The 25290-nt window shown below is 41.5% G+C and overlaps 1 long non-coding RNA gene and 1 pseudogene across 2 annotated transcripts in view; one reads left to right on the top strand and one right to left on the bottom strand.

Annotated features, from left to right (window-relative positions):
- The window catches only part of LOC139015546 (uncharacterized), a 109673-nt gene that overhangs the window by 5061 nt on the left and 79322 nt on the right, over window positions 1-25290 (top strand). The window lies entirely within an intron of this gene.
- On the bottom strand, window positions 10008-11573 carry LOC139015413 (potassium-transporting ATPase alpha chain 2 pseudogene; annotated as a pseudogene).

Raw genomic sequence — 25290 nt, 5'->3', positions numbered from 1 at the left:
TAGGTGAGGGCCCAGCATAGTTCCCTGTAAGAATCTCTAACATTTTTCTTGGGTGGTCTTCTTCTGCAGACCAAGCAACTATAACTCTGATCATGTGCACACCATCTGCAAGTTGAATATACACATCACTTGGATGGGAAACATCAATTTAAAATGGATGTTATAAGACTAACCAGGGCCTCCAATGGTGCAGAAAGAGTTCTTGGTCTCAGGTGCTATTTGGCAAAGGCACAGGAAATTGTCTGAACTAAAGTCACCTTCCAGCATCTCCTTTTCTTCTCTTGGGAGGAATTTTTGTTTTTTTTTCGTGTTACTTCCAACTTTTGCCATTTACCTGAGTGGACTCTATCTTGTTTCCTTTCTAGTCTATTAACTAACAATGATTAAGTTTGATTTATCTCACAAATACAACCAAAATAAAAAGTAATTCTCATGGTATGCCTATCAAAGCAAAGGAAAGTAGTTATCAATACACTTACATTTAGCTAAGAAGTAAGGAAAATAATGACAATAACTGCAATAGTGAGAGTTGGGGGAACAGGCACTCATGACTTGGTGGAAATGTAATTTGGTGGAACCCTACTAGAAGGCAGGCATATGAATAAATAATTAAGTATTACATGTTTTTTAAACATCTAGAGATCTATCCTAAGGAAATGACAAAGCAAATCCACATAGTTGTATGTGCAACATGGGAATCTTATTATAGTGTTGTTTATATTACAAAATTGGAAATAGTAAATAGTAAATAATATAGGGATTTGTTGAATAGATTATGAAATATCCATATGATGATATGCTATATAGCCATTTAAAATGGTGATCTGGATTAGATATTATTGATAAAATTGAGAGGGAAAAGGATTGCAAAATATGTATGTTTCTATTTTTATAAAATAAAGCATTAATAAATACATAAAAAATCTGGAACTTATGCATATCTTATTGGAGGTAAAATAAATTAAGGGGGTTTGTAAAAAGCATTTCTATATAATTGATTTTTTATTTTTACTATAAAAAATAGATACTGCTTCTTTAATAAAGAAATAATAATATTTAAAATGGAGTCAAGACCATTAACACAGACTTAAGTGCCCAGCTGATATTCCCATAAGAGTCTCAGTTTCTATATTTTTAGACTAGATTTGCTTCCCAGGATGCTAGAGACATAAAATACAAACAATTAGTTCTTAGGCAATGTTATTGAATAATCTTGTGCTGAGTTACTAATTTGTCAGTGATATCATATGTTATGCTATTTTTGTTGACTGCATTTCTACTTCATTTGGGCTGAGGGAAAGCTGAAGAGGGATTCTTAGTCCTGTTTTAATTTTTGCTTGACTGTCCTCTCCTGCTGCAACTTTGGAGAGGAAACCAACATTGGAATCCCATCAAGGAGGCAGCTGTATGTATCCCAATCAATCTGGCTGGAAGGAACCACTCTTGGAAAGTAACTGAAGGGCAGAAGCTCATTCCTGCTCTCTGGTGTCCGCCCAGCCCTGCCACCCTCGCTCCACTTCCCTTGGCTCCCTTTGAGTCCCGTTCCTGGAATGCTTTTGGAATTGGGTTTGGGGCATCTGTAGCTTAGTTTTCTCTCCCAAAAGGAGTTTAACTTGTCTATGAGAAATGAGTCAGCATGCATTTAGTGAAGGCTCAAGGCCTAGGATGGGACATTTTGATTTCCGGCTTGGTTTTCCAAGAAGGCTGAGCTATTTTGTTGAAACAGGAAGATGCACTAGTATGGTGTTTCCAGACTGGTGTGAGGATGGAGCCTGTTCTTAGCTAGAAATCTAAGGAAAGTTACACTAGACAAAATTAAAGGATGCACCTTCTCAGAAGGTAGTACCTTTAGCTTATACTGGCTCTAGAAAGGAGAGAACACCCATAAATGATTCCACAGCAGGTTCTGCTTTCTTCTCCCTTCTTCCTCTCCTCCTTCCATTCAGTTTGTTCCCAAACCTGCTCCCATTGTAGTACCAACACCTAAAACAATTCTTAACAGTTTGTTATTGAACAAAATATGTGAGCTTAATTTTTTTTCCTGCCCCTGATGGAGGAGTGGATGAACTTGGCCTTAGGAAAGAGAGACATAGAAGGCAATGTGAAGAATGGGAAAAAAAATCCTGCCTTTGGATCAGGCAGGCCTAGGTTTGCTTGGTTAGTAGACTAGCTTTGCTTCTTACTCACAGTGTGACTTTGGATCAATATCTAATGTGTAGCTGGAACTTTCGTGGTTGCAAGCAATAGAATCCCAACTTAGACTGCATAAGCTCCAAAGGGAATGTGCTGGATCATCTTCCTGGGAATGAGGACATGGAGCATCAGACATGTATGATTTCAGAGGATCAACACTCTTCTTTCAGTTCTGCTTCTTATTGATTTTTTGTGGTTTCATTTGAAAGACATCCTCAATGGTCTGATAGTGTGTTCATTTATGTGGCTCCCATATTTCAGCCTTATTTTGAGTATTCCCCCCCCTGCACTCTACTATCTTCGGTCACCTCTAATCCATTTTGAAACTATCAGGGGTTCTCAGAAGACCTGGATCCTGGTGATACTGATCCTAGAACTATGGATCAGAGAGAGATGGCATTCCCTGAGATCTGTCTAAACCAGCCATGGGCAAACTACGGCCCACGGGCCGGATCCGGCCCGTTTGAAATGAATATAACTAAAAAAAAAAAAAAAAAACCGTACCCTTTTATGTAATGATGTTTACTTTGAATTTATATTAGTTCACACAAACACTCCATCCATGCTTTTGTTCCGGCCCTCCGGTCCAGTTTAAGAACCCATTGTGGCCCTCGAGTCAAAAAGTTTGCCCACCCCTGGTCTAAAGTCTTCCTACCATATTGACTTTATCTTCCATTTTTGCCCTCAAATCATTCTATTCTACCTGGATCAACTTCTGATGACTTGTCAAAGAAGTAGGTTTGATTTCTAATGTGGCGATTGGAAACAGAAATGGGATGGAGGGTCAGGCAAGAGGAAGATGGCTGATTTGAGAGAAGCAGCTCATTCTGTTGGGCGGCTATCTGTCTGGGGTGGTATCTGAGTCTGGGACCTGGACACAATTCTATATGCCATTCAGATTCCTATATCAGGAACAAAGTGACCTGGGCCTTGTCTCTCCCCCCCCCCCCCCCCTTGCAAATGGTTTCTGCCAGGTTTTGTAATGTGAGAGCTACTCTGGGGACTGAGACCTTCATACTTAGCTGCAAGTTGTTGAGATGCTGTTTCCAATTGTTTTAGCAAGTGGATTGGCTTCCAGGTTGACAGCCTTGGAAACCAGACTCCTCTGTTTGTTCTACAAACAGGTATTGCCTGTGATCTGCAAGCAGAGGCAAAACACAGTGTCTAAGGCCAACTCCTGATTTCCCATGATTTGTGCTAGGTGTGGGAGGATGAGGGAACATTTGGAGGACCTAGAGAAATGATGTCTATAACCAAAAATTAATAATGAGTATGAGAAATCAGCCACTTGCATTAACTTCCCCCTTAATAAAATGTTTCTAAAGCTAAGTAGCTGAAAAGTGACATTCAAACGATATAAGTTCCTGATCATCCATCACTCTGAGGTTATTGCCAAAAGACATAGTTGATGAAAAGCAAAGAACCTGTTTATGTTCTTATTCAGGCCATAAGTAATAGAGACAGGAAAGCCTTTGCTTTAAAACTCCTTTTCAGTCATACATCTGAGTACCTGGTAGGATCTGTGCTAGAATTTCAACTGGATTGTCTTCTTTAACCCTTATAGTAAAAAGAAAGATAATGATGATAAAAGTAGCTATGGTAGCTATGGTTTATTAAGTGCCTACAGTGTGCCAGATGCTTTATGTGTATAACCTTTAACTCCCAAAATAATCTTGTGAAGGAAGTCATATTACTCTCATGTTATAATGAAGAGTCTGAGCACAGTCTAGGAGAAGTTGTCACTTGCACAAATTCGCATGAATCAGAAATATTGGGATCCAGGTGGCATGTTCTCCCTCTAAATCAATCAAGTGTTCTCTCCTCCCTGGTGTTCTGGGCGGGCTCTCGTTCTCCCATCCTTCCCAAGATCCGGGATAGGTCAAGACCAGGTTATCCATCTCTTGGCTCCTTCACTACATAGTTGTTGGCTGGAACCCACTATCCTGGTCTACTACATGGCCAGGAAAGGAAATGAGGGGAGTAACCAGGGGTGGAGATGGGAGATGAGAAAGAAACCGTGTTGATTTAGAGAACTATTTACAGATATTTCTCATGAAAGTTGAGGGGCATATTCACTTTGGCATTCCACATTCTTAGAATGACAAAGGCCTGGTCTAGGGAAATCTTTATAAAAACAAAATTCACAGGTATTAAAAGTTTCTGATTTCTCTGGCAAAACCTGATTGACAAGACCTAGTTAGATCCACTCACTATTTTGGTTGTAAGAAAAAAAGCATTGCAGAACTGCTCTGTCGCCATTTTACCCAATATCAGTGGTTTTGGTGTCCCCCCCAAAATTTGGGAGATATCTTCTTCACAGACCCAGTATGGCTGGGAGGAGTCAATGAGCCTTGGAAGACATAGAAATGTGAATTCTTAATCAGAAAGATGTCCTGGGCCAGGAGCTCAGAGACAGATATGGGCAATGGTTCCAAACCCAGAATTCGGGGCCAGCTTCACCACAAAGAGACAAAGTTCTCAATGCTTGCTGATAGGTCACATCTCTGGGGTCACCATGGCCCCTATTCAACTCCCATTTAGCTCCATGATCTGCCCCTGTGGCCACTTTTCTCATGCCTTCTTCTCCATTCTGCTCTGTGTCTGGTGCTGTTTCCCAGCTCCACACTTCCCATTGTCCTATCCTGGGATGACCACAGTTCTCTTAAGTAGTGGTGATAGGGTATATTCAAGGACAGTTGAAACAAAGCTAATGCTCCCCAGAGCGTGGATTCTACCAGGCACTATGGAAGGTGCATTGCCTACATTAACTAATCCTCTGCAGAGAATGTACATTTTATCAGGATTCAGAGAGGTTAAGTTACTTGTTCAGGACCACACAGTTGTTAACAGAGTCAGGATCCAAATTCAGGTCTATACGACTCCAGAGTTCATAGCAAAGTGAAGAAAGTAAAAGCAATCTTACTAGTTATAAATACCAACATCACTGCTTAGCCATTCCTATTCTTAGTGTGCTCTGCAGGATTAGTGGGAAAGCTAAAGCATGAAGAGGTTGAGTGAAATATCTACAGTCCCAAACAGGTCAGCAAATGAACCTGAAACAGTATGTGGGTGGTCCATTAATTTATTACTTTTTTGCAAAAACTGCCAAGAGATCCAATTGATTGCATGAAAAATACTGACTCAGGGAAACACATCAGTCAGACTGATAAAGATGTCAAACATCAAGATGAATGTTTGTCTAGTGAGCCAAGTGGTAAAAATGTGGGTGGCGGGTGTCTCAGAACACTGGCCAGGGTGACTTTCATTTCATAGCATCATAGGATCAGAGTTGGGAGAGATCTGGATGGTGATACTGTCTAGCGTTCTACCACATCCCTGACAAGCAGTTACCCAGCCCGGATACCCACAGGGACAGGAAACTCACATTTCCAGGGGCTGCAAATTCTGCTTTTGAACATTTTTGACCTTCTGGATGTTGGGACAATAGAAGTAGAATGTCAATATTCTCAGCCTGAGATCCCGTGACTGCAAACGAGGTCACCATAAGAGGCAGGCACAGTGGGAATGCCAAAAGGATCTGGCCACTTTGGAAAATGTTTTGGTTGTTTTTTATAAAGTTGAATATATGTTTATTGTACTGTCCAGTGATCCCCTTCTAGATATTTACCTACCAACTGCAAATGTCCACACTGAAGCTGCATGCAAAGGCTTAAATTTGTAATCATAAAAAACTGGAAAAAACCAAACATCCACAGAAGTCCATCAGCTGGTAGGTGGACAAACTGTGGTGTCCCCACTGCTGCAATACTACCAGTATAGCAGGAAAAAACATATGACTGATACGTGCAACATCATGGTTAAACCTCAAATGCCTTACCTGAGGGAAGGAAACCAGCCTCAAAAGGCTACATATGATTTCAATTATATGACATTTTGAAAGAGGCAACAAATAGTATACACACACACACACACACACACACACACACACACACACACAGTAACAAAACAGATTGTTGGGTGCTGTGATGAAGATGAAGAGGGGTATGGATTACGAGGGAGCATGAGGGGAAGTTTTGGGGGGGTGGAAATGTTCTGTATCTTAATTGTGGTAATGATTTTACAAACTATATGTGCTTCAATTTACTAAATTATACACACAAAAAGGGTAGATTTTTACTGTAAGCAAATCTGACTTTAGAAACAAAAAGATGTGGCCGCTGCAAGGGCCACCTCACATGGGCACCTGAATCAGTCCAACCACTTTTGGCACCTGGCTGCTACTCTCTCTGGGCCAGTAATTCTGATGTTCCTACAGCTCTGTCCCAGGCTCAGTCTCAGAAGCTGCACTTGGCCTGTAGCGTGTGTCAAGGCCTTTCTACCCCAGACCACTGATGTGCTTCTTGCTGCTCCAAGCTACTTGACAGTAATTTTTTTTCTGCCAAGACAGAACTAGATGGTTTCCTTTTCTTGGTGGGCTACTTTTTTATGGTTCTCTCTGAAGAATTCCTTGGGTCCTTAAATATCATGGCTCTTTCCTCTCTATACACATGCTACCAGAGTGCCCGGGAATGGAGTAGTTAGAGCAGGGCCACCATCTTGCTACAGTCCCAGAACCTCCACTCTCACCCCTGAGATTCCCAGACCCTGGGGCTATGTCCAGCACTCCAATATTTTTCTGCCTCCATTGCAGATTCTCCTTTACTTTTCCCTTTGAAATTTAACTTCTCTTGTCGCATTCTATCTGCACATCCTAAATTCACCATGCCTTTTTCTATGTCTAAAGTCCAAGTTCAGCCATGGTTCAAGTTCTTTCTAGAGGACATTCTAACACCCCATGCAAATCACTGCTATAATACATTTTGGGGTTGGGAATCTGGGGGAGTACCTAACTTCAGATGTTTGAAATAGCTCAATTACAGTGTTGGTCTAAAACCCTCTTTTACAAAATGAGGATGTTTTTGCCTTTTAACAGCTTCTGTCTATTGTCCCTATTCCTCTCCTCTGCCATAGAACTGAGAAAATCTACTGCCTCTTCTATGTGACAGGACCTCAGCTATTTGAGGCCAGTGATGATGTCTTCCTGGAATCTTTCATCCAGGCTGTCTTTGCAAGAATGCCATGACTGCTGGGGAACTGCATATGAAGGCCTGATTTGAGATGTGGACTCTGTATGTAAAAAGCACATAGCAAAAAGAGGGCAAGGTGACTCAGAGTGAGCAAGCAAAGACTCCTAAATATAGTACATCCCCAGAACAGGGACAGCCCCAGATCCACCTCATGCTATGGACCTGCCTTTCATTTCTATGCAGAGACATCTAGAGAAAACAACCTGTCCTTGCACAGTCATGATTGAGCAAAATAAACTTGTCCTATCAGGGAATCTGGAGTGAAATGATACACCCTACGAACATTCTCCATAGAGTTATGACTATGTTTTTGAATAAATTATTTCTACTTTAGACCTAAAGTGGATTTGGCATCTCCCAGGAGTTAAGCTTTGGGTTGGGTTCTGTGCTGAAGCCTAGAGGGAGGAAAAGTCCTGGTTTTCATGGGAGAAAACCCCCAGACACATGGGGAAGAGACCCAAAAACAAAAACAGGGAAGCATAATGTACCCAGTCTTCCTCAAAGCACCTAGGAGTTGGCAGTCTGTGAAATCCTGGTACTCAATCAAGGTTGAAATATAACCCAAACATTGGTGAGTCCATGGACAACTGCCAGAATTCATTTTAATCTTTACCAAACAGACTGTCTCTTCTGTCGTGTACTGGACAAGACCCACTGCATTCTGAGCACAGATGGAGACCCCCTTTTCTTCCTCTCCAGAACTTAGTTTTTGGGAGAGGCTTGTATTTACTTGAAATAAACACTTTGAGTCACTGTGGGTGGAGAGTGACACCTGGAGATATGTTCAAGTAACATATATGCCTTTGGAATGGTTATGTGTTGGACAAAGAGAGGAATTTGTGTTGTTCCTGAAAGGAGAATAAGGAGAGAGAAAAATAGAATGAGGTGAGAGGGCAGCCAGGAGATGGGAGAAACTTTGGGGGTGATCTCAACTCCTGAAAGGTTTAATGTAAGTTACTAGCATCAAAATTACCAAATGGCTGGGAATAAACTTAGGGGCAAGTGTGCTAGAGAAGGGGCTGAATATTGTGCCTAAATTTGAGTGGTAGAAGCCAGAGACTATGGCAAGAATGCAGGAGCTGAGAAGAATTATCAGAAGTCACTTGCAGATATTTTGATTCCTGAATATTATGTCACTTAATACTTTCTAGCTTAGTATTTTTGTTTTGTAAAATGTCTTTTACTTTAAAATGAGGTCTCTCTGGACCTGTCAACATAGATGTGTCTTTCCACACATGAATAAATCTAAGTTAAAAGCATGAAACATGATTGACATGATGTTCATCTGGAAAATGATTTGCAAATATTTTACAAGAAATAGATATTATTTCAAACCAAAATGGTTTCCTGGTAAATGAAAGACTCCTTTCTTCAGTTGAGCACCTTGAGGTAGGACATGCAAAGTGGATTTGGAGCTCAGTTTTGGAGCAGGATTTGAAAGAAGCCAAAGTGATGGTCCAGTGGTAGGGTGAAGGACAATCCAGGAGGGAGGAATAGAAGTGAGATGGGAGGAAGTATTGCAAAAATGGACTAGTAAAGTAGCAAAAGGTTGGGGTGAGGGGTGATATGGCCAGGGAAAGCATGTCATGGCAATTTCTGAAAGTCAAAGTGGTCGATGTTCATGTTCTTAAGATGGAATCCTGCTCCCACCTCTATTTCCTGCAAATGTTGAGATGAATTTTTGAGTAAAGTGACCAATTTTTTTTACATGGAAATCGACTCTTCGATAGCATATAGAACAGAGGTTTGAAGAATGCTACCTAGAGCTTCAGAGCAGGGAGACCCAGCAGATATCTGGGTTATACAAGACTATTTAATGCCATGGAAACCTATGTAAATACAAATATCTTTTTCTTCCCTACATCATCATCTTAAAATTAACATATTTAAAAACAGGAGATGGAGATAGACATAAAAGTCATATATAACCAGTTAAATCTCAGCTGTAAAGTATAAAACATCAATCGAATGCCTTTCACATGGTTTTTGTATTTCTCTTCTATAAATTTTGATGTCATTTTTGCTCAAGAGATCTGAAGATCATCACCAATGTGAATGGGAGACTTGGGAAAGAAGATGGTCCTAGTGATATGTTGACAGCTTCCAGGTAAAGTCTGATGAAAAATTTTTATTCATCTTTATACACCCAAAGAAAAATGGCATGTGGCATATCCACAAACCAATCCTGAGCCAGGAACATGGCAGAATTCAGGTTTGTGACACTTTCAAAGCCATAGAATAGAGTTAACATTATGAGGAGCTGTGATGCAGTCCCTACCCAGATGGCTTTATTTCAGAAAGGATCTTCCGGGAAGATGAAATTGATCCTGGTCTTTCTGGTGATCAGATATGATATTTACTGGTTCATAATATCAATGAGAGTGAATGTGTAGCCAGTTCATTCTAGGCATTTCTACTACTTTGTCCATTCTTGTCCATAGCTGTCTTCCTAGTCATTTATCTTGTCCTTTTTCCATTTTACCAAAAGGTTAATGAGAGTTCTAGGTCTAAATCCACTCTGTGCACACATGATGGCATAAACAACAAAAGCTCCCAGGGCTTGAGGCCAGTATGCAGGCAGAAGTACATGACAAGTTGCTTGTTCACCAATCTGTCCATCTTCTCATGGTGAAGCTGCTGGTTTATGAGGTCACTTTAAGTTTTAAAATAAAGCAATGAGGAATTATATCTGTGCCCAAATTGATGAGCAATATGTTGGATAGAATGAGCCCAACAATAATGTAGGTAAAAAAGGGGCAAATATTCTAGATCAGAGTGTAAGCAATAATCTTTAGGTTGTCAATTATTAGGCAGCTTTCCTTCACCCTGTGACTAAAGATGCAAAGATGTCATTGTCTTTTAGTAAGACTGTGTACTTACATTTTTGACTGCATCAGAACCTGTGTACCTCATGGCAACCCCAACATGTGCCTTCTTTAGAGCTGGAGAATGGTTAATTCCATGCTTTGTCACAGCAACATCTGCATCCTGCCTCTGAGAGCCCATCCGACATCTGCTGGGGAGATGTCTGAGCAAGGATAATTTCTGAGTAGTTGGTTAAGAGATCATTCAAGTGTCCCGGACTTGTGTCCTTCAGCTCCATACTGGTCACCATAGTGGCTTTAGAAGCCTATTTGTTAACTTGCTCCACAGTAGTGTTGAGACATTTTTAAATGTCTTCTATTGACTCATTGTTGGCTGAAATGATACCTACACTCTTGGCAATAGCTTTGGCTGTGAAGGGATGATTACCTGTAAACATAACAACATTGACCCCAGCACTCTGGCACAGTGAACTGAAGGGGATCAATCATTTGACAAGAGCTCACAAAGCAGAAGTTGGAGGTCAGAAAGGTCATGGTATCTGTTCAATGAATAGGTTTCTGGAAACTCAATTGCTGGCAAGTAGAATGACAGAAACCAAGAATGTGGCTCCCCCAAGCCACCTAGCCATGTACACTCTATGGAAGGCCTTACTGTGCCCTTGTCCAGATTCTTGTTCCAGGACATTGATAAAGATGGTGCTACACTTCTCTAAGATCTCATGGTCATGAGGAAGCACTTGTCATTGATGTCATCCATCTCATGTATGGGGTGCTGAAAGTTGTTGGTAGAATCAAAAGGGATTTCAAACACTTTGAAGTTTCATTTCCTAATTTTTATCACATCACCCAAAATGATCTCTGAGAATTTCCAAGGGCATTTCCGGAGGCATCTCCAACCACAACTTTCTCAATGATGGGAACACTTTCCTGTCCTTGTTTGAACTCAACTTGATTATACAGTGTTATTATCTTAAATAAGGAGGCCCGGATTCCAGAGCTTTAGGCCAAGAATTGGTTTGTCTCTTCTTCATGTGTGTCAGCTACGTAGATCTGATGATCAAGCCACAGAGGGTTCTGTTGTGAGTCCAAGTGTCAATTTTGTCACTTGGACTGACTGAGGGTCTCCATTGCTTCAGGTTCTTCACCAGACTTTTCTTGTTGGCCATCCATTTCTTGTCATTAATGAGTGTCAGTGACAATGATCTGGAGGTACATGGGCCACAATAATGCCAAGGAGGAAGATGGTAGAGTCCAGGACATACTAATAGATTCTGATGATGAAGAAAAAATATGCTGGTGAAGAAACAACTCCTACCACAATACAAACAAAGTACTCAATCTCAATGGCAATGGGTGCCTTTTCATTTCCTATTCTTTTTTTTTATTGTTGACACTATTACAGATGTCTTCTTGAAACCAGTGAGGCAATCTGTCCAGTGATGGTGTGATTGCTGGTGTTGGTGACCATGTTAGTTGCTGTGCCTTTTTAATGAATTGTAGGAGAGAAACCAGTGATTTTTGTTTCAAGGATATTACCATGAGTAAAATCACAGGAGCAGGATTGGAACTTAGACTTCCCAGTAAGAGATAAATTATCTACTCTACTCCCTGAGAAGCCAGTCACATGACACCCCTAGGAATTTGGTCTTTCCTTTTAATCTCCATTATGTTCCTGGCCTTTAACTGCTCTGCAGGGATTGTATTCTCTTTTGCATCTCAGATGATAAGAGTTTGGAGAGAAATAATTTATTGAATCTGATCATGATGTTGGTGCGTTTCATCTCTTGGTAATAAACAAAGATTCCCATAACCAGAACAAGCACAGAACCCAAATATATACTTATCACTGGAGTACTAAATCCTAAATGCAACCCAGCCCAGGGCAGACTGAAGGATGAAGAACCCTTGTAACCACCTTGGATTACTAAGGTGGAACTTGCTAATTTATGATGTTTCTTTGAGAGACCTGAGGGTCTGGCATTGTCTTGAGCCAAGAGTTGTGTAGTTCTCATGCTGGAAAGACTCATATCATTTGAACCATAATTCTCCTCCAGTTCCTTATTGCTCAAGTTTTGGTTTATTCAGGTTAATGCTTTCTTGTTTCTCTTTTTAGAGATTCTTTATGAGTTTCAAGCAGTCGTTCTTTAGGCCTCTCTATTTCTCCTAGCCCTTCCTTTGGGTGTTTTCTCTGTCTTTATTCACACTGAGCTGCAAAGAGTAAATTTTTGACACCGTCTTGCCAAAATGATGCTGATGACCTGCATGCTGGTAGAGTGAGATGGGTTTCAGGGTCCTGGGCCACAGGAAGGCACCATTCCAAGGTCTGAACCATAATAAGAGCCAGGGCCTATGTGTCCAGGTGTGGGACCTTGAAATAGGGGAGCTGAAGGGCCAGTGTCAGCCCAGGCCCTCTGCTGGCATCAGGCAACCTAGTGGGTTCAGTGCCTACTCCTGGTTTTCCCTTATTTCTGTTCATTTTTCTAATTTACTCTACCAGATTGAAAGCTTCCTTAGGGCAGAGCCTGCATCTGTTTCATCACCGTATTCTCATTAGGTGGGAATACAAAATAATATTTGTTCAATGACTAAATGACCTCACAATTTGGGGCCTGTGTGTTTGTGGCCACCACTTGGCAAAGTAATGTAGCCACTGATTGGAAGCAATAAAGCCTGCTTGAATGGGCTTCATAAGGGGAGGAGCTTGAACCAGGTCAGCAGTTCTCAGATGGAGCCCCTAGAAAGCCCTGCAGACAACAGGTACACAAGTCAGTCTAAGCCACAGTTTCTGCATCTATAAAGTCAAGATAAAAACAGAACAACAGTATTTACCTCTTGGGGTTGCTATGATTAAATTAGATAATGCATATAATGCACTTAAAACTATTCCCAGTACATAGTGAGCACTCAAATTTAGTCATTAATATTATAGTAACCATAATAAAGTAATGTCACATGGATACTACAGAGACTGTAGCTGTATTTAATTCTACTTGTCAAACTACTAACTGCCTATGACACATGAAACATTGTGGAGGAGGAAAAACATTTGCGTGATTTAACATGACTTAGTAATCCAAGGTGGTCAGCCACCAGCATCATTACCACTGTCCCTGCAAAAAGGCTACTTATTATAGTTCACGGTGACTTTTGGTAGTTATTGACTTTGGAAGATTCATATAGTGGTCTTTCAGGCATTTTCTCAAGAGAAATAAATATATGCATTGCCCTTTATGGAGCTCTTTGAAGGAAGGGAACATGTCTCATTCATCTCATTACTCGCATAGCTAGCACAGTGCATGACATTCAGGAGGTGTTATATATACTTTTTGAATGAATGGATGAATAACTGAATGAATGAATCCTATTCATGGAAGGCATTGACATTGGTTCAAAATGATTCAGAATCAGTGGTGATTTAGCAATGATGGAATTGAACCCATGAGCTTCCTGAGACCTTTCATACTCAAAAGTTCTAATTATGTTATAGTGCATCCTGTAACTAACAACCTTATCCCCACTGAAACCCATTCCAAATTTGGATCTAGCAGCTGCCTCCACAGTGAGGGGAGAATGAACCACCATGCTTGTCTTAATTAAAAGTCATTCAATCTGGGCTTTGGAGGGATATAGTCTGATGTAACCCCCATCAACTTCATTAACAATGCCACAACCAATTTTAAGTGTTGAGCCAATGCAACTTATCAAGGGACCTTAGCTGCTGTGACACCATGACTTGGCTTGATGCCCTCAGCCAAAGCCAAGTGTTGGGTGGATAGCTTAGCTCTCTCAGCGGTCTGCCTGGCCTACTCTGATGGTATGTGTCAGGGCAGCAAGAATGCATTGCCTAACCTAGGAATGTGGACCATCTCTGAGAGCCAGAGGAGGAGGGGAACAGAGGGAGGAAGCTCTGATTCTGATGGTGGAATGAAAGAACAGGTTGTTCAGAGGGACACGTAAACAGTTCTTGGCTCCAGCGTCCCTGCTGTCATCCATAGTTATTCACAGTCAATCTATCTTGGGGATTGTTCTGGGTCAGAAATAGGGTGAAGCTAAACCAGAAACAGATAACAGAGCACATTCCAGATCTAGCGTGCATAGGTGTAAACTTGTCCTTGGAATAAAGTGGGTGTGCTCTGTCCCTAAGGGAGACACTTATCCTAATCTTTGAATAGGAGTCTACTTATCTCAGGGACACCTTCAGAGTTCATCTTCTCAAAAAGACACATCCTGATTGACTGGTTGAAAGGACAAGTCCTCTTTTTTTTTCCATACGAATCTTTCCCCAACCAGGTAAAAATCCCCACCAATAAACTAATTTTTGTTCCTTTGTTGATTCCTTTTAATTAATTAAAAAAATTAAATTTAAAAATAGGAACAGATTTACCTTACTGCGCTGGAATTTGAGCTTGAAAGGCAGGGCCCCGGGGCTTTGAAATGTTTTGCAGAAAAGGCAATGGTGTGTGGAACTCCTCTGTTACCAAGCACCTTTCCCAGCGGAGGGAAGAAATCCATTTCTCCACAGTGACTCATCCCACAGGTGATAAAGTGGCTGTGGTCTAAGCCTCTGATGCTGTGGGTGTGATAGTATGAAGAATATGCTATTTTCCCTCTTTGCTCAGCCATCCTAGCCTTCTGGCATTCCTAGAATATACGAGGCCTTTTCCTGCATAGAGACTTCACTTCCCCAGTGTTTGCACCACTGGCTCTTTTTCATGCTTCAGCTCGTTGCTCAAGGTCAGCTTCTCAGAGAGGCCTTCCTTGACCGCTCAATGTCTAAAGTAGGTGTTCCAGCTTCACCTCTCCCAGTATGCTCTAGGACAGCCCTCTTGTTCTTTTCTTTATGTCCCTCTTAACAACTCCAATTGCATTTATGTTTATTCAGTTGTTTATTGTCTTTAGAGTGTGAGCTGTGTGATGGCAAGCCTGTTGTGTTCACTGTTATATTTTCACATCACAGAAAAGACCTAGCATACTTCAAATATTTGAGTCTCTATTATGTGTACTTAAGTACCTTGGTGATTTCCGGGAATGTGAGTTGAACATGGTTTCTTTTTCTTTTCTTTTTACAACTGTGAACAACACAAATTTATTATCTCACAGTTTCTAAGAGTCCAATACACTTTACCTTTGTCCTCTGTTGAGGGTCTCAAAGGTTGAAAAATATCAAGATGTCAATTGAGCTATGTTCTCATCAGGAGGTTCTGGGGAAGAATCTGCTTCCAAGCCCATTTAGATTCCTGGCAGAAACAGTTCTTATGTGGTTGTAGGACTAAGATCTCCATTTTCTTCCTGTGGGTAACTGGCCAAGGGTCATTCTCAGTTCAAGGGTCATTCATATTTCTCACCTTGTGGCCCATTGGCTTAGCCTCCCCAGTCACTTGAGCTAGGCACTCTAGGTATGCCCCTGTGTGGGCTGTTTGCACAGTTTTGTTGTAATTGAGCCTTGATTGCTGTTGGCATCACTGGGAGGAATTGACCCCCAAGCCAACTGGCTGTGATGAACACAGTTTTTTAAAGCATATGGTCTAGTTAGGAAGATAGAAATGTTGTCAGTAGCACTTGTGGGAAGGGCTTTGAAAGAGGGAGAACATGGTGCTGTGGGTGAAATACCCAGACAGTCCTGTGGAAGTTAGAAGAGGGTTTCTCCTGGAAAACCTAGAACTGCAACCTGAAAGAAGCAGAAATTAACCAAAGGAGGAGGGATAGAGATCTGGGCAGTGGGGCCAGCCTGTGCAGAGGCCTGGAGGTGTCGAAGAGGATGGCATTTCTGAGGACCTGGGAGCTGTTTAGTAGGGATGAGAGGGCAGGCAGCAAGAGATGAAGACAGAGTGGAGACACAGCAGTGGCTAGAACACACCATGGGGAAGTCACACTGAATTTATTCTGTAGGAAATGAGAGTTACTGAAGAGTTATAAGAAATCATCAAAAGCAGCCAGTTCCGGGTTACTGAACTGAGCAGCTTCATGCCTGGGAGCTGGACAGTCTAGTCTGGGTTTGTGTGGTTACCAGGAGTCCTGAGGGCAAAGTGGAAACCGGTCAAGTTGGAAGAGCTAGGCAAGATTTAGGATCTAAACTAGAAAGGGAGGGGTCATTCAAGGCCTGAGGTCCATGCCAATCACCAGATCACCAGGCTTTACCCAAGCACAGAATACAGAGTTCCAGCCTGGGATGAGTTCGGGATTTCCAGTTAAGCATGAGAAAGTGAGGAAGACCAGAATTTAGACCAGAATACTTAGAACACATTGTGGATCATGGAATAGTCTGTTAAGCTCTGCTCCTGGGTAACTGGGGTGTGATGATTGAGCCCAGGGTCTAAGTGCTTTGGGATTAATCTCTCTTTCTGTGTCTCTTTCTGCAGGCACCAAAGGTCTGCATGGGAGGGTAAACAGCAGTGGGAGTCTGCCTTTTCAGGGGACCCTTGCTGCTCTCCTAGAAACTCTTGGGACAATAATAAGAATTCTAAGCAGGTGGCCTCTTCTTTCACAAAGCCGTTGATGCAGCAAAATACAGCATGATATATGTGGACAGCCCTCAGAGGATGTATACTGGGATTTGGTCTGCATAGTTCCAGCATTTGTCAAGGCAGTGGAATCAGATACCAGTCATGTCTACATGATGCCAACTACTCAGATGGCAAAGAACAATCCATTTGTCACTTTGACCCACTCACATTATAGAGAGCAGAAATTCTCTAACTTTCGGAATCAGAGACATGGTAGTGACTGGCTTCATTGTGTTTTCTTTCTCCTGAAACTGCAATGGCTAGAAATCTTTTTTTTGTAACTAAATGGATTCATACTTAGCATCATACAAAAGAACTTGGAACCCCACGGGTGGCTAAGGGAGAGCTGGGTGAGCCAGTGCAATCGCAGTCACCTTTTCACAGACTCCAGACCCACAGGCCATGCCCTCAGTGCCACATTTCAGAGAGCACCTAATGAATAAATACAATGGGCAACAAGACCCTGGATGATGGGGTGTATGGAAACCTGGAGGTGTCCTTAATTTTCAAAAGCGTGGTGAATGTTTGGAACTCACATCAAGTGTGATCACTTCTATATGTGCCAGAGCACCCATGGAAAAAACAAAACTGGGGTCACAATGGGGAAAATGCACAGACCTCAGCAGGGAGAGAGGCAGGCCTGGCCACTGGCCAGCGCCTCAGACAAATAAAAAAAGAAAACATCAAAACCTTAATGGGTGGGTGGAGGATGAGTTGGTCTTTTTTTCTGTTGTTCTTTTTCCATCCACAGAATTGCTCAATAATTGGATGAAAGGAGTTTTGTAGATATTATGGATTTGGAATTTTAGGAAAAAATGTGACAGGACTCCTTGTAAATGTCAATTTGCAATGTTTGCAGATTATTTTGGGAGGCACTGTAGTTAGTTCCCTGCTGGAGAACTGGCCAGAGGTCAGAGGGAGGGGTGGTAGCAGTCTCAAAGTTTGTTGCCAATATCAGTGAGTGCTGTGGGGGTGGACTGGCTGGGTATTTGCAGGCTGAACCATTGAAGAGCAGAACATCACTTCTGCCCAACCTCCTCTCTAAGTCATGAGTAGATTCTGGAATAGGAGGTGCTGGCGGACAGCAGCAAAGATTCCAGAACAGAGCTTTCCAGATTTAGAGGTCCTTTCTTGGTGGGAAGAGACAGGAACTTAAGGAAGTCTAGCCTGCAACTGCACAAATACATCTGTGAACAGTAATCCCAAATACTAATGTCTGAATGTTAGGGAGAAATCTGGAAAAAATTAGCATTAAGAGACACCTGGAACAGGAGGGAGAAGTGCAAATTTGTTTCATACTTGCCCTTGAGTTAGCACTGACTGACCCAGGGCTGAAGGATGAGGAGTGGTGGGTGGGAGGTGGGGCAGGGAGGTGATTGTACAGAGGTTCTCAACCTGTGGGTCGCGACCCCTTTGGCGGTCAAACAACCCTTTCACAGGGGTCGCCTAAGACCATCCTGCATATCAGATATTTACATTATGATTCATAACAGTAGCAACATGACAGTTATGAAGTAGCAACAAAAATAATTTTATGGTTGGGTCACAACATGAGGAACTGTATTTAAAGGGCCAGAAGGTTGAGAACCACTGGTTTAGAAGAAGCCAGTACTATTTAGGGCTACAAACAAATACAGCTGCAGGTCATAGGGAAGGGCAGTCAGTGACCTTCTTGTGGATGCTGATGAGACCATGGCTATAAAGAATTTAGAGACAAGAGCATGTGTCCCTGGAGTGACAGATTCTGGAAGAGGTTCAAAGAGGAGAGGGTCTGAAAGCTCAGTCTGAGGTCAGTTTAGTATCACTGCTGAGGTCTTTCTGCTGTGCTAGGAGATAGTATTTTAGTATTTGCTGCTGGTTGGCACAACATAAAAAGGGAAAACTGCAGAAAAAAGCAGGGCAGAGAAAGAGAGATGAATGTTGCTAGAGCAGAAGATAAAAAAGTGAGAACTTGAAAGATTTGCACAGTCCATCTTTTAAAGTTCAGAAGTAGAGTAGTATGAATGGTGGTGGTGGTGGTAAGGGTGATTTTGGCCTCTAGAGTTTTCTTGGGTTTTATGATATAGAATGAAATAAGGGAAGAGGCTTATTTTAGGCTCAAGATTGTCCTCACTGCTTATGGCACTAGCCTGAGCAACATCTCTTTTGGGGCTGGAGAAAAGGTGAAAAGCTAGAGGTGGGGTAAATGTTGAATTGGAACAAACATCAGAAGGGGTAAATTTGAAACCTGCTTTGGTAGGTCCTAGGAACAATCCTGAGTGACATTCAAGGTTTCATTTTTTCTCTCCCTTGTGTCTATAGGAAGTCCACAGGTGGAAGGACAATTTGAGGAAGGAATGGTGAGAAAATAGGTTGCCATTGTTGAAAGGTGCAGGGTAAGCTGATCTCTACCATGAGTATGTTTTGGGATCTTGACCAAAGAACTGCCTTCTTTGAGATCTTTCATCTCCCTCTCATAGGTCCCCTGGGGAGTATGGCCTTCAGAGAGGTCTGGGGGCTGGCAGATGTTCTGTGTGGAAGACTTGCTAAGAGCTCCAGCTGCATTAACTAGTCTGAGTCCTGACTACCTGCATGAGGTGTGGAGCTGGCTGCTGAAGTTCACTGGAGTGGGAGTGCAGGGGAGTGTGGTTAAAAGCAAAGCTTCTAAGACCTCCCTCCCAGAGATCCTGAATCAGAAATGCAAGCGTGGGGCCAGAAATCAATATTTTTCAAAAAAGCTTTCCTGATGTATCTGATGTAACAGTTGGGGTTGGAATCCTCTGTGTCTGGGGTCATTTTTCAGAGTTGGGTCGTTACCTTCTAGATGTTTTTGATGTTAAATAGATAGCATCGACTTCACATCTGCAGTTCTCTCAGACCATTATAAATAATGGCAGTAAATGTTGAATGAATATGTAAGATTTATATATACATTGTGTAGAACTCAAAGAAAAATATATTTGTTACTGGAATGTCACAATCAATCTAGACAATGACAAAGTATGTAGGCATTTAATTAGAACATGCTTTCTCTTTCAGTCTACATAAGTTGAACTTCCTCCCACCTTGCTCCTGGTTTGCTCAATTTTCAAAGCAGTTTTTTTCAAAGCAGTTTCTATGGCATAGAGTTTCTATGCAGTGTGTAAGGTTTTTTTGGCAAGAAGCAAGACTTCAGAATCTCGTGAGCAATGGGATTTTTCAGGTTGTCTGTGTGTATGCACACAGGCATATTTAATGAGTCTCTAAATGTTTAACTGAAATGCCCTTACACCCACATGTAATCTAAGAAATGCAAGTCATATGAATGAGCCTGCCATCAACATGTAGTGAAACTTTCAGGATCTAGTGATAGAATTAAACTGACAGTGAGGCAGCCAACACAAGCAATGGGGAAGGTTGTCTCATCAGTATTGTCCTTCATTTGGGGATGGGATGGATTGATCCATTCAAAAAAGCAAGGAGTGAGGAGCCCTGAGGAGCCTCTATCACTTCTGTGGATTCCTACAGAGATAATTGATTTTGTCAGTTCCTCAAACAGATGAGCAAATCAACAGAGCAGCTTCCCCAAAGCTGGAGACAGTCTTTGCTGCACACCAGTTATTTGCTTGATAAGTAGAACAAAGCCCTGGAGAGTGTTGAAAGAGAGGGGTGCGGCCAGTGTCTTTGGCTGACAGCACATTTAGAAGAGCTAAGAAAACAAGGGTATACACTCTAAAAATCTTTTAGGTTTCATTTACTTAGGCAAAAAGGAGTTATGACTACTATAGCAATTAACTGAGTTTGATGGATAGATACAGCCAACCTAACAAAATCAGACCTGTATCCTTTTATCTTTGGCAGTAGACTATGTGGTGTTTACCTTCCTTCTCCAAACTATACCTCCCCTAACACACACACACACACACACACACACACACACACACACACTCTTTTTCTGCCTGTGAAAACTCAATTTTACTTATTTATTTGTCTTCCAACTCAGGGGACTACACACATGGAATTTCATTGTTTCCCAATTATTTCATGCAGGAAAATTTTATCTTTCTGGAGAACCAATGTTGTATATTATTTTGCTACTTGTTTCATTTTCCTTTTTTCTCCTTCTCTCCCATTTCCTTCCCTCTGTTCCTTCCTTTCTCTCTCCCACCATTCATTCATTCATTCTTTCATTCCATCCAAGGCCTGCCTAGCTAATGCTGGGTCTATGTTGAGCCTTTATTCATTGTTTGATTCAATCACTATCTTTTTAAAGTACCTATTATATGCCAGTCACTGGGGTGAGGTCTGGAGATACAGAGATAAAAGCCAATTTCTTATTCTTTAGGTTGTTCATAGCCTAGCACAGAAGATCTCAGATGCCAGGAAATCAGATTTTATATGCTGTTTGTTGAATGTAATTAAATGTTTAATATTGAAATTTACAACTTTAGAAATAGGTTTGTTGGAAAGATGTTTGAAAACAGATTAAAAAAATTACCCAAAGACAAAAATGATGGTGCCAATCAAACATGGTCAGGGGGTTTTGCATGTCTCTGTTCAGCTCTCTAAAGCATTCCTACGAGTCAACCAGCTCTCAGAAGGACTGGCTTCCAAAATGGCTGGGAGAGGTTTCCTGTACTCTCGTGGTAGCTCCGACATGGGGAATCCAGGGTGAAGCCAAGTGAAGCCAACCTGACCACTTAGTTTTAGCCACATGTCCATCTTACTTTGTTGATGATTCTCTATCATTGTCCTAGTGCTTGGCACACCTTCCAAAGAACTTCCCTCATACTACCTAGTTTCTCTAACCTTTGAGAATAACTTTCTCCTTCATGGTTTACAGAAGAGGTAGAGTAAGGAGAAAAAGGAAACAGGAAAAGTAAAACATCAATTTAATAATCCCTCAATTGTAAGAATGGACAAATTCTTCAGGGGAAATGAACAGGATTCAGAGGAGGGACTGCCTGTTTGGAAAAGGGGACTTTTCCCATTGAGCTAAGTCCTAGCTTATGGCAGGGAGGCTCCGAGGAGTCTTGTGCATGAAAGTAGATCACTTTGGAGTAAATTGTTTAATTTGATCTGGGAATGGAATGTACCTTGTACACCTTTTTTAAGAAACTGACATATTTTCAGCTTATAATGCAGTTTACTTAAAATGAGGAAAAACCAGTTCTTGGCATTACCATTAAGTCTAGGATGACAAAATTTCCCCACTCACTGCCCCCCAAACCCCCCCCCCCCCCTCTCTCTCTCTCACACACACACACACACACACACACAATCTTTACTCTTTTATAGGTGGGCCATCTTGTACCACCTCCAGTAACTTAGATTTCCATATGGCTACCGGGTTGTTATTGCATGAAGACTGGCTGTGGACTGAAATTAACTGGTTGCATTCTTGTCTGAAAAAGTGACAACTGTTTTAAATACAAAATGCTCACACTTGGTGCACAGTGAGTCCTGTCCTTTTTGGATAAGTACGCTTATTTGGTGGAACCTATTTGTGTAGACTCCTCTCATGGTAGAGGAAGAGGAACCACTGGGTTACCAACAATAGTGTATTTGAAGTTTTGAGGCCTCAGGAACACATTGGACATGGCTGTGCCTATCAAAAGGGATTATCTCTCAAAATAGGAAAAGAAGTAATTTTAGAAAATTGGGCCTATAGACATATTTTGCCCACTATATGCAATATAGTCTGAGGAATTCTGTATGTCTCTCCAGGCTATGAATTGTTTTTATGTCAAGGATTATGTTGCACTATTCTCTGTTTACTAGGGAACCCCTTCTGCCCCCACATAAGAAGGAAGAAGTGGGCTTATATGATAATCAGAAGATTCAAATTAGAAACAAGGTAAAATACTCTAACTCTGTCCAGAAAAATATCCTTGGGTGAGGATTTAAAAAAAACAAAACTGCCCTAGGAACTTTCTGTGATGATAAAAATATTCTATATTTTGATCTGGGTGGTGTTTACATAGATATAAAAAATTACTGAGCTGTGTACTTAAGATTTGTGCACTTTATATAAATTAAATTGGAATTTAAAAAGTCTGCAGAATTATTTACATATGTCACTGTCATTATTTTAAACAATCCTATGAGTCAACAGTTATTATCTCATTTTATATATATTCCATTTTACTTAGTTGCTTTGCCAATATCAGACAGAATCAGGGTTCAAATCCAAGTTTATCTGATTCCAAAGTGTCATCTCTCCAGTAGCAAGCATCATGTAATAGAGACAAATGATTCATTCATTCATTCATTCATTCATTCTTCAATTAACATTTACTGAGAACCCACTGTATGTTCGGTACTGAACTAAGAACCTGAGATAAAGAGAAGAATAGCACATATCCTTGCCTACGGGGCTAATGGACTATACATAGGAGGAGACAGATCTTTATATAAATGCCAATATACAACTTGATTAGTATTATATTATGCTGAAAGTATTTCCTGAACTCCTAAATCAGGACCCCATGAAATGACTGGTACTCATGGACACAAAAGGATAGAATATTTCAAATCAGAACTTTTTTCAGAAAACATGTGGTCATAGTAGACTAGCACATTTACATAGTTCTAATGGGAGTGGAAGAAAGAGGCCTGGAGAGGGACAGGAACATTGTTCAGGACCTCCTTAGTGCTTGGCACTGTGTGGCACTTTATATCATCTGTCCGTAATCTGACAACATCCCCTAGTTAGTGTTTGCCTCATTTTGCATGCAAGGAAACTGAGACTAGAAGAGATGAAGGACTTTTCCCAGGTCATGTAGCCGGTGTGTAGAGGAATCTGGATCTAATCCTAAACTCGCTGTTAATTTTGGGGAGGGCTTGAAAGATGTTTGATTTCTTAACTCCTCTTTTCACTTTTGTTGACTTGGGGCTGCATGCCTACTGTGCTGCTGCTTCTCTTTACTTTCCCCAGACTTGATCTTATTTCCTCTGGTGTCCTGGGGGAGGTTTGTGCTGGGTTTGCAAGAGAGTCAATTGTGTAAATTTCTTCCCAACTCCAAGTTCAGTGATAGTCATGTTGATAGCTTGAAATTGGTTATGGTGGGAATGTTCACACTGTTATTATGGAAACCAGTAAATGCTGTAACTCATAGTGTTATTTTTGAGTTACAGGGGATGATGAGAGACACCAACTTTTCCAGAACACCACTGTTTTACCACCTCGGAACTGGACCCCAAATGTCTTTACTTAGTTACATCTGTACCCTTTTGACTTTGCATTTCAGAAATGGGCTTTATCCAGTTAAATTCTTTTATGTAAATTTAATTTGCTTAGATCGCATTCTCTTAAATTTTTGCTTTGGGTTTTAAATATGATTTGATTTTACCCTTTACTTTCTTATTCTCTCTGCTTTTTAATTTTATTTTAATAGCAGTTGGGTCAGCTTTGAGCTGCCATACCTTTTCATTTGACCTTGTTCCTGGACCTGTAGGTGAACTGTCACTCTGACCCCCACCCAATCTTGTGACCACACAGGGCCATCTGCTCTGGTCCTCAGTCTCTGTTACTGTCATCCAGGGATCCATCTTTCATGCATTTTTCTTTTGCATTCACAGGCTGCTGGAGTTAGCTGTCTGTCTTTGCCTAACAGGTGTTGATGTGTTGATCTCTTGAAAACAGTCTTTTTTTCTTTGTCAGCTCTCCATTGTGTCTCACAATTGTCACCAGCCACCCTAAGATATGAGGGCCTAAGCAAGAGATTATGGAGTGTCAGCCCTCTGGGAAGTGTTTGGGGCTCCATCAATCAGCAGCAGGCTTGGAGGGCCAGGGGCATTGTGTTAGCTTGAGTTTGCAGGGAGTCAGTAATCTGATCGCCAGGCTATTTCTTCCAGGAGACAATGGGGGAGGGGTGTGATTTTCTAGTTTTCCTGGTCATCTGGATAGATTTTCTGGTCACCTATCTTCTACTTAGACTCTCCCTGTACCTAAATAAAGATAACAATTGAGATGTGCACAAACCAGCTCTTCCAAGTCTGACCCATGATACTGGCTGCCAGATTCTGCCATTCTGCCACATTTATTGCGTGCTTACTGAATGCCAGGTGTTCTGTCAAGTCCTTCAACAACATTGTCTCATTTAATCCTGACCATGACTCTATCGAGGAAGCTAAGCCTCAGAGAGATTAAATAACATTTCACAATCACATAGCAGTTAAGTGTGTGAGTCAGAATTTGAACTCAGGATTGTCTGATTCCAGTCGACATAATCTCCTAACCTTTCTGCTATGCTCCCTTGGCTCTCTGGAGGATATAACAATTTAACCATCAATTAGTTGTTTATGTTCCAGACTTAGGGCTGGGGGTATAGAGATGAATGAGACACAGTCCCTGCCTTTGAGAGGTTCTCAAACTAGTGGACGAAACAGAAAGACTTGAACACAGATAATTCTATTTAGGGCAACAATAGAAGTTTGGAGAATTGATGTGGAATCAAGGGCATGGCCCCCTGTGTTTGGGGGGGCGGGCAATGAACCTGGGAATACTTCCTAAAGGGGTCTGAGGAGCATTTGAGCGAGCCTGAGAGTAAAGGACCCACCTCCTTACACTGAGTACAGAGACTCTATCTTTATGGAGACAGAAAAAGCTGATAAGCCATCCTTAATCTCAAGGTTCTTTTCCTGTGCCCCCTTCTCAGGGGGTGATGCCAAGGATGTGCCTCCCTGGAGCCTGTGGCTAATGCCTGCTTCTAGACCAGCTAT

The sequence above is a fragment of the Myotis yumanensis genome, unplaced genomic scaffold (assembly GCF_028538775.1).
Source record: "Myotis yumanensis isolate MYYU_CA2020_CCGP unplaced genomic scaffold, mMyoYum1.0.hap1 SCAF_8, whole genome shotgun sequence".
NCBI lineage: Eukaryota > Metazoa > Chordata > Mammalia > Chiroptera > Vespertilionidae > Myotis > Myotis yumanensis.
This window is presented reverse-complemented; position numbering and strand designations above follow the sequence as displayed.